Source organism: Orcinus orca, chromosome 11 (genome assembly GCF_937001465.1).
Source record: "Orcinus orca chromosome 11, mOrcOrc1.1, whole genome shotgun sequence".
Classification (NCBI taxonomy): domain Eukaryota; kingdom Metazoa; phylum Chordata; class Mammalia; order Artiodactyla; family Delphinidae; genus Orcinus; species Orcinus orca.
Genome location: NC_064569.1, coordinates 93,040,780 through 93,048,928, shown reverse-complemented (window position 1 = coordinate 93,048,928; position 8,149 = coordinate 93,040,780).

Sequence of the window (8,149 nt, the reverse complement as noted above, 5' to 3'; positions counted from 1 at the left end):
CCCTTTAGACATAATACCTTGAGAATTGATTGTAGACCAGCTCGCCTTTGCTCCGTCATGCCATTCAACTCACAATAACAAGGAAATAACAGATAAGTCCACTGGTGAGACAAACCTCTTCTCCTAATCACCTGGTTATTTTTTTAAATTTTTAAAATTTTTTAAATATTTAATTAATTAATTTATTTTTTGGCTGCGTCGGGTCTTAGTTGCGCACGCTGGATCTTTCCTTGCGGTGCGCGGGCTTCTCTCTAGTTGTGGCGTGCGGGATCAATAGTTGTGGTGCAAGGGCTTAGTTGTCTCACGGCATGTGGGATCCCCTGCACTGGAAAGCGGATTCTTAACCACTGGACCACCAGGGAAGTCCCCGCCTGGTTATTTTTAGAATGTAATCTTTGAGGAAAGATGTGAGAGGAGTTGCATCCAAAAAGCTGTCAGACTGAGTTCTGTATGCTGGGGAGTTAATGGGGTGTCTCTCAGCTTCTCACAAGACTCACAGTATAACTAAACATTATATATGAGCTTTTGCCTTTTAATTTATCAAACTCTTAGAGGGAATTCAGCTTTATTACTCTCAATATCCGATCAAGCATCTATATTTGTCCTAGGATGATGGAGAAAGGGAAAGACTGTTATTTCGTAAGTAAAGGCTTGGCAGAAAATTAGGCAGTGTTTAGTTTTTGCAAACATCCCCTCTCTGTTCAGTTGATACCAATTACCAATGCTTCTGTGTCCCAGGGAAATTTGAAAATTAGAAATGCTGATATTTCACATTACTGATTTCTAAATCCTAGGAAGAAGAGCCTGGAGAGTTTCTGAATATAGAGAAGTTCCATGGAGGGAAGAGGTCCCTTTATAGATGTTTCAAATTGTTACAGATTCTAAACTGAGACTTAATCCTCAAATGTGTTTGTTTTACTGGTCCTAAAATAATCTGTCCACAAATATAAAATTATAAGTAGTAAGTTGTTTTTTTCCCACTGTGGGAATCTCTAATGTGAAAATGTATTCTATGAAGGTAAAGTTTTTTAAAAATCAAATGCTATATAATAAAAAGTAAATAAATAAGGCAAGCTGAGGTTCTGACTGATTTATGGGTTCACTAACTGTCCAGGGAGTACCCTCCTGTTGCTGGGTGTGCCCTGATGCCCTTAATCTTCTTCCCACATCTTAGGAGTTAGATGTTGCAGGTGAGGAAATTGAGACTCTGAGTGGTGAGGAAACTTGCCCAATATCACACAGCTAGTCCCCAGCAGAGGAGGACTTGAACCCAGGTGGTCTGACTCAAGGGCCATGCCCTCCCACTGCCCAGGGCCAGGCATAACCATGGGCTTTGTTGGAGAGAGATGTCCCCTGTCACATGGCCATTCCTCCCCCTCTTCTCCCTTCCTACTTTTAAATCATAAGGCAAACTAGGGAGGGGCTGGCAAAGGGTGTCCCTGCACTGGGTTGCTGTCTGCAAGGGTCCTGGCTCTGGGCTAGAGATGGTCCAGCAGGGAGAAAAATGAGTTTGAACAAATCCAGACAATCATAGTAACTACTGTTGTCCCGTTTATGACACACTTCCCTTGTGAACATTTTATCTCACAAAACGCTGTGAGATGAGTGTCTTTCTTGTCCCCACTGTGCAGATGAGGAAACTGAGGCTCGGAGAGGCAATGCCATTTGCTCAGGACACCCCAGTGAATAAAGGCCCTCACGACCTCTGTGTGAATATGAGCGTTTCACTGCCACTTCACCAGCTTTGGGTGTTCCCTTTTTTTTTTTTTCTCATGGCCACGCCACATGGCATGTGGGATCTTAGTTCCTCTTCCAGGGATCGAACCCATGCCCACTGCAATGGAAGCACGGAGTCTTAACCACTGGACCACCGGGGAGGTCCCTGTTCCCATTTTTTAAGTTCTGCTAATTTTCTAGGCAAATAACATTGTCTTGTTTAAATTTACATTTCTCTGAATATGAATGGGCTTGGACACATTCCCTTACTTTTGCTCATCAGTTGAGTTTCTTCTCTGCAAACTGACATTTCAGGGTACTGAAAAGTACAGGTACATTTCTCTGTACTCTGCAAACTGACATTTCAGGGCCCTGAGACTTAGAACTGTACAGATGCCCTTTTTTCTCCCACCCCTCCATCATATTTTCCCTCTAAAAACTTTTTCCTCCTGACAGCTTCAGTGTACTTGGAAATCTGCCACTCCTAGTCTGAGTCCTTTCCATGCCCCGAGCCTGTAAACCCATAACCTTGGGCACCTCGTTTGTCTGCTACCCTTCTGCCCTGCCAGCTGCTCTGGGCTTCGGAGAGAAACTACCACCGTGAACACGACACCCACAGCAACAAGACTCCACTGCGAAGTCATCCTCCAGTCACAGCCAGGCACTCGGGGTCCCTGATCACCGCCTCCCTTCTCCAAACCCCATTCTCGCTGGCCTCGTCCTCGCCCCCACCTGCGAGGCCCGGCCTCAGCTCCCTGCACTGTTCATCCCCTCTCTCTCAGTCCCGGCACAAGCTGCTCCTCCTCCGGCCCCAAAGCTACCTCCCTCTCTTCTTTCCTGGACCCTCAGACTCACCCTCCGGCTCCTGTCCTCTCAGCCCCGAAATTTCCCCAAGCGGCTGCCATCTGTAACACCCACTCCCCTACATTTCGCTCCTCCACCCACCCAACCTTTGCCTTTTCTTCCCTTTTATGGCCAGACGCTCGAGTCGTCTCTGCCTCTGAGCCCTCCCTGCCCCCTCCCCTCCCAGCCTCGCTCCAGTACCCACAGTCCTCTGAAGGGACTCTTGCTGAGGTCCACGTGACCTCCCTGTTGCTAAATCTGGGCCCGTGTTCCGTCCTAATCTGTCTTGTCCTTTGACAGCCCTGGACCTTGTTGCTCCCTCCCCTCCTCCTTTTGATACACTCTGGCCCCTGGGTTCCAAGGCGTGGGTTTCTCTCCTCCTTTTTCAGTCTCCGTCTCTGGTTCCTCTTGACCTCTCGGTGATCAGTGATGCTCAGAGCTTCCGCCTTTGCCCACAGTCTCTTCTCCCAGGGGAATCTTATTAACCCTCAAGAGTCCAGGCAGCATCTGATGCTGATGACTCCCTAATCTCTCACCTGCGCGCCTCTGTGTCTCAGGGGCCAGATCTTCTTAAACAGCTACACAGTAGATGTGGATTTCCCCCTGCCCTCCCCCCATCCCTCCACCCCCCGACCCCCCCCCCCCGCTTCCGGTACGTCCAGCCCACCACAGTCACAGCGCCACTCAGTGTCACCCTCCCAGCCTGCACCCCTGCTCCCCACACATTTCTCAGATGGGTTGGTGACACCACCTTCCAATCAATCACCTTAGAGAGAAACCAGGCCACCATCCTTGCCTCACCCCCGTCCCTCAATCCCACAGCTAACCTGTCACCAAGTCCCCGTGGTCTCCTTAGCTTCCCTCCATGCTCCGCTCTCTTCGCTCAGCCATGGTCTCAGTTCAAATCACAGCATCTCTCCTCCTGGACATGGCAACGGCCTCCTGCCTGGCCTCCCTGCCTCCAGCACCTTCTAATCCAGCCTCCAGGGGGAAAGTAGAGAGAGCTTTCTAAAACCTAAATTGGACCCGGACACTCCTGGGCTCAGAAACTTCCACGGCTCCTCACTGCCTTCAGAACAAAGTTGACACTCTCTCCACAGACCTTCTAGGTCTGGCCTCTGCCTCCTCTGACTGCCCAGCTCTCACCCCTCCCTCTGGGCTCTTCCATACCGCCACGCTTTGGCTCCTGTAGACCCCTCGACCGGAAACTCCCTCCCCAGGTGCAGCTTGTCCTTCAATATCCAGCGCACAGGTCACGTTCCTCAGCGAGCTTCCCGAGTAACCCCCGGGCGGACCCAGGCTCCTGCCCTCACGGTAGGGATGGGCCCCCTGCACAATGGCACTTTTCCCTCCGAGTTCGTGTTCCGTGTTTTTGTGACTGTCTTCTCCTCTTAATCCACAAGTTCCTTAAGGACTAGAAATACATCTTTTCATTTTTGTGTCCCCAGTGCCTAGCCCCGGCCGTCATGCAGTTGTGGCACAGTAACTATCTGCTGGATGAATGGAGGAGTTGCCCTTGCTCCGCAGGGGCTGGTCCGTGTCCTAGGCTGGAGCAGTGGGGCAGGCTGGGCAGGGGAGGGAGGCAGGGAGGGAGGCAGGGAGGGAGGGAGGGAGAGGGTATGGTTAATTTCCTAAAAGGTCCTTCTGCCCTGATAGTGGAGGCTGTGTCCACTCGCCGGCTGTCCGCTGTGCCCTGCCTGATGGGATCCTCGGGGAGTCCCTGCCATGCCCCCTGATGACTACTGCGTCCCAGAGACCATTCGATTCAGCCTGCTCACAAATGTGTGATTTGCAGCAGAGTTTCGGGAGCCCCTGGGACATAAACAAGGGCCACCAGGACAGAATGTAGATCATCCAGGATAATTCAAACATGCATGGTTGCCCAGTGGGTTCTGCCCATGTTCTTCCTTCGGGACCTCACCTCCTCTCCCTGCCATTTAACTCACCGTGCCTGGCCCCTGTCATCACCCAAGGCTTCAGACCCCCTCTCTGCTCTTGGCCTCTGGTGGTCTTCTCTATCTTGGAATCACCTCCTTGAGGGCTGAAAGGGCCTCTGTAGGATGCTGTGTGCCCAGCACCCTCTTTTCTCCTGATAATTCTGTGCATGCCCAGCTAGAGTGGGAGCTGCCAGAGCTGATGGGCTCGGGGGTGGGCACACAGCCCAAGCTGACTCAGTGAGAGTCATTTCCAGGAACTAAGGGAAGAAGCTCAGTCCATTTCCAGTGCTGAGAGCTGTAGGTGGTGCGGGGGCTACGTTCCTCACTCCTGGGCAGAAGAAGCCAGAGAAGAGAGTGAGCTGGATGTGCTGAAAGACAGAGGCCGTGGAGGGCCTGTTTAAGGCTCACCGTGAGGTCCCTCCAGCATTTGGCCGGTCACCTCTTTCTTGGATTCTGGGAGATTCTCTGGTTACTTTCCAGTCTTTTTGCCTGTTTGCCTGTGCTAATTTGAGTCGGGTTTCTGAGACTTCCCATCAAGAGAGTCCTGACTCATTCTGGTCTCTTTCTTCTTAATCCCATAGAACCCTGTGCCTCTTACTCAGTCCTCTCTTCCAGAAAACTCTAAAATTATGGTGGTATTGCCATATTAAATTCATTTATATACATTTTAGAAAACTTTAGGCTGAAGACTGACTGGGAATATGATTTACAGTTGATTAAGCAGGGAGGTTTCTGTCATCACAAACAAAAACGGAACCTCATTGCCTTGTCAATCAGTGTAGTTATTTGGGATATTTGCAACTATCCTAGTTCCTCTTCTTCCGGCCGCCTGGTAGGACTGCATTTCCCAGCTCCCTTGAGGTTGGGCGTGGCCATGTGATGCGCTTCGGCCAGTGAAATGTGAGCAGAAGACTCACGTGTCACTTCTGAGCAGCGGCTTTAAGACCCAGGGCCTGATTCACCGCATCCCCAGCCCCGTGTAGAGCTGAGGCCCCTTCAGCCTGGGTTCCCGAGTGATTTTGATAAACAGGACGCCCCGCCCACCACCCTCCCACATCAGACACACAGTGTGAACAAAGATGTTAACTCAGTTAAGCCAGCGAGACTGTGGGGTTGCTCGTTACTGCAGCATCCCCTAGCCTATCCTGCCTGACGGAGCCTGGAACATCATCTGCTGTCAGTTCGTGATCTCCTCAGGAAGACCGGATTTGCCTTTATTCCAGTGCCTTTTCACAACAAACAATTATCTCTGTATTTGAGGCAACTTTGTATTCAATTGTGAACTTTAAGGACAGGAATGGATATCTTTTTTTGTTTTTCTTTTTTGCGGTACGCGGGCCTCTCACTGCTGTGGTCTCTCCCGTTGCAGAGCACAGGCTCCGGACGCACAGGCTCAGCGGCCATGGCTCACGGGCCCAGCCGCTGCACGGCATGTGGGATCTTCCCAGACCGGGGCACGAACCCGTGTCCCCTGCATCGGCAGGCAGACTCTCAACCACTGCGCCACCAGGGAAGCCCAAGAATGGATATCTTTCGTGTGACCCCACACCACCAGGAGTGAGGCCATGCAGACAGTAGTAGGCACTTCATAATTGCTGGCTGAGGACTTCCCTGGTGGTACAGTGGTTAAGACTCTGCGCTTCCACTGCAGGGGACACGGGTTCAATCCCTGGTCGGGGAAGATCCCACATGCTGCACGGCTCAGGGGGAAATAAATCATAATTGCTGACTGAAGAAGCTTAAGTGAGGATGAGAAGCCCAGGAGGAAGAAGACAGGGATGAAGGCTTTGCACACTCTGACCCTCATGAACCCCCCGTTGGACCTCGTCCTGAGCAGCCACATCCTGCATGATCCCCAGCGCACGGCCTGCATCTTTGTCTGAAATGCCGTCTGCTCAGCAGGCTCTCCAAACCCTCCCCATCCTTCAGAACCCAGGCTCAGGCCAGCTTCTTGGCCAAGCTTCCCTGGCCTGCTGGCCCTGAGAACCAGCCTCCCCTCAGCCCACAGTCTGTCCTGTGAGCCCCTGAGCTGGGCTGAGTGACCCCCAAGTGGGGAAATCCTGCCTTTGTTGGCCAGGACTGGCTGTCCCCCTTAGGCTGGGAGCACACGTGGCCGCAGCCTCACAGCTCAAGGTCACCTGTGCTCGTTTCCCCCCTGAGGAAGGCACAAGCCCCGATGGCCCCCTCCTCAAAACAGAGCCACCTCGTTACTGTAATCATTACACAGCTGCCTTGTGGCCTCTGGGCCCTTCAGTCAACTCTTCCACTGCAGCAGAATGATTTTTTTTTTCTAGTCACTTCCCTGCCTGTAACCATTCTGGGGCCCCCATCGCCCGTAGGGCAACGTCCTCAGGCTCAGCCTGGCACTCGTGACCCTTCGTGCCTTGCCTCTGGGGCTCACCTGCCCATTCACCTGCTCACACAGCAGGTTCCAGCAACACCTGACCTGTTGCCGTTCCCCAAACAATCCACACAATCTCACGATGTTGCCCTTTGCCCATACGGCTCTTTCCACCGGGCTTTCTTACTTTCCTAATCCAGCTGGCAAACTCCCATTCAACCTTTGAAACCCAACTTAAGATCAAGGGTTGGTGTTTTTTTTTTTTTCTGTAAAGGTCCAAATAGAAATATTTCAGGCTTTGTGGGCCATACAGCTTCTGTCATGATGACTCAACTCCGCCACTGTAGAAAGTATGTTCATACATAAACGAATGGTGCTGTGTTCCAATAAAATTTTATTTCCAGGAACAGGTGGCAGGTGGGATAGTTTGCCCACCCCTGTTCAAGAGTCATCTCACAGATCTCCCCAGAAGACAGAGTTCAACCATGCCTTCTCGCAAAGCCCTCTGTACCTTCCACATTTTGTCATAATACAAACCCCGATTGTAATGATTCTACAGTTGTGATGATTAAATGGGATGGTGGTCACACCATCATCTCTCACCTCACCTGGGTTGCTGCAAGAGCCTCCTCATTGGTCTCCCAAGCCTCTGCCTTGCCCTTACAGTCTATTCCTACAGAACAGACACAGTTTGTTAAAAGGTAAGTCTGACAGGCCACTCCTGTGCTCAAAAACTTCCCATGGCTCCCCATTTCCCTCAGAGTGAAAGCTAAAGTTTAGAAATTGTCCACAGTGTACTACAGGCCCTGATTTCCCTTCAGCCTCATTGCCAACTACGGAGCACAGGCTCCGGACGTGCAGGCCCAGCGGCCATGGCTCACGGGCCCAGCCGCTCCGCGGCATGCGGGATCCTCCGGGACCGGGGCACGAACCCATGTCCCCTGCATCGGCAGGCAGACTCTTAACCACTGCGCCACCAGGGAAGCCCTTCCCACCTTTTTAATTATAAAAATGTTCAAACACACAGAAAATGGAAGGATGAATACAAAGGCACTCATATACACAACCCCAGATTCAACACACTAGGTTTTTTGAAAGTAAGATGGTAATATCATGACACTTCACCCAAAGACTTTAGCAAAACACACTCTATGTCTGACCTCTCTGTCTTGATTATTGTCTGTCTTTCCCAACAAGACTGTGAACACTGTGACGGCAAGGATTTTGTCTATTTTCTTTGCTGTGGTTTCCTCAGCACCAAGAACACTGCCTGACACGTAGTAGGTCCTCCTGCCGTGTAGGGAAAGAAAAG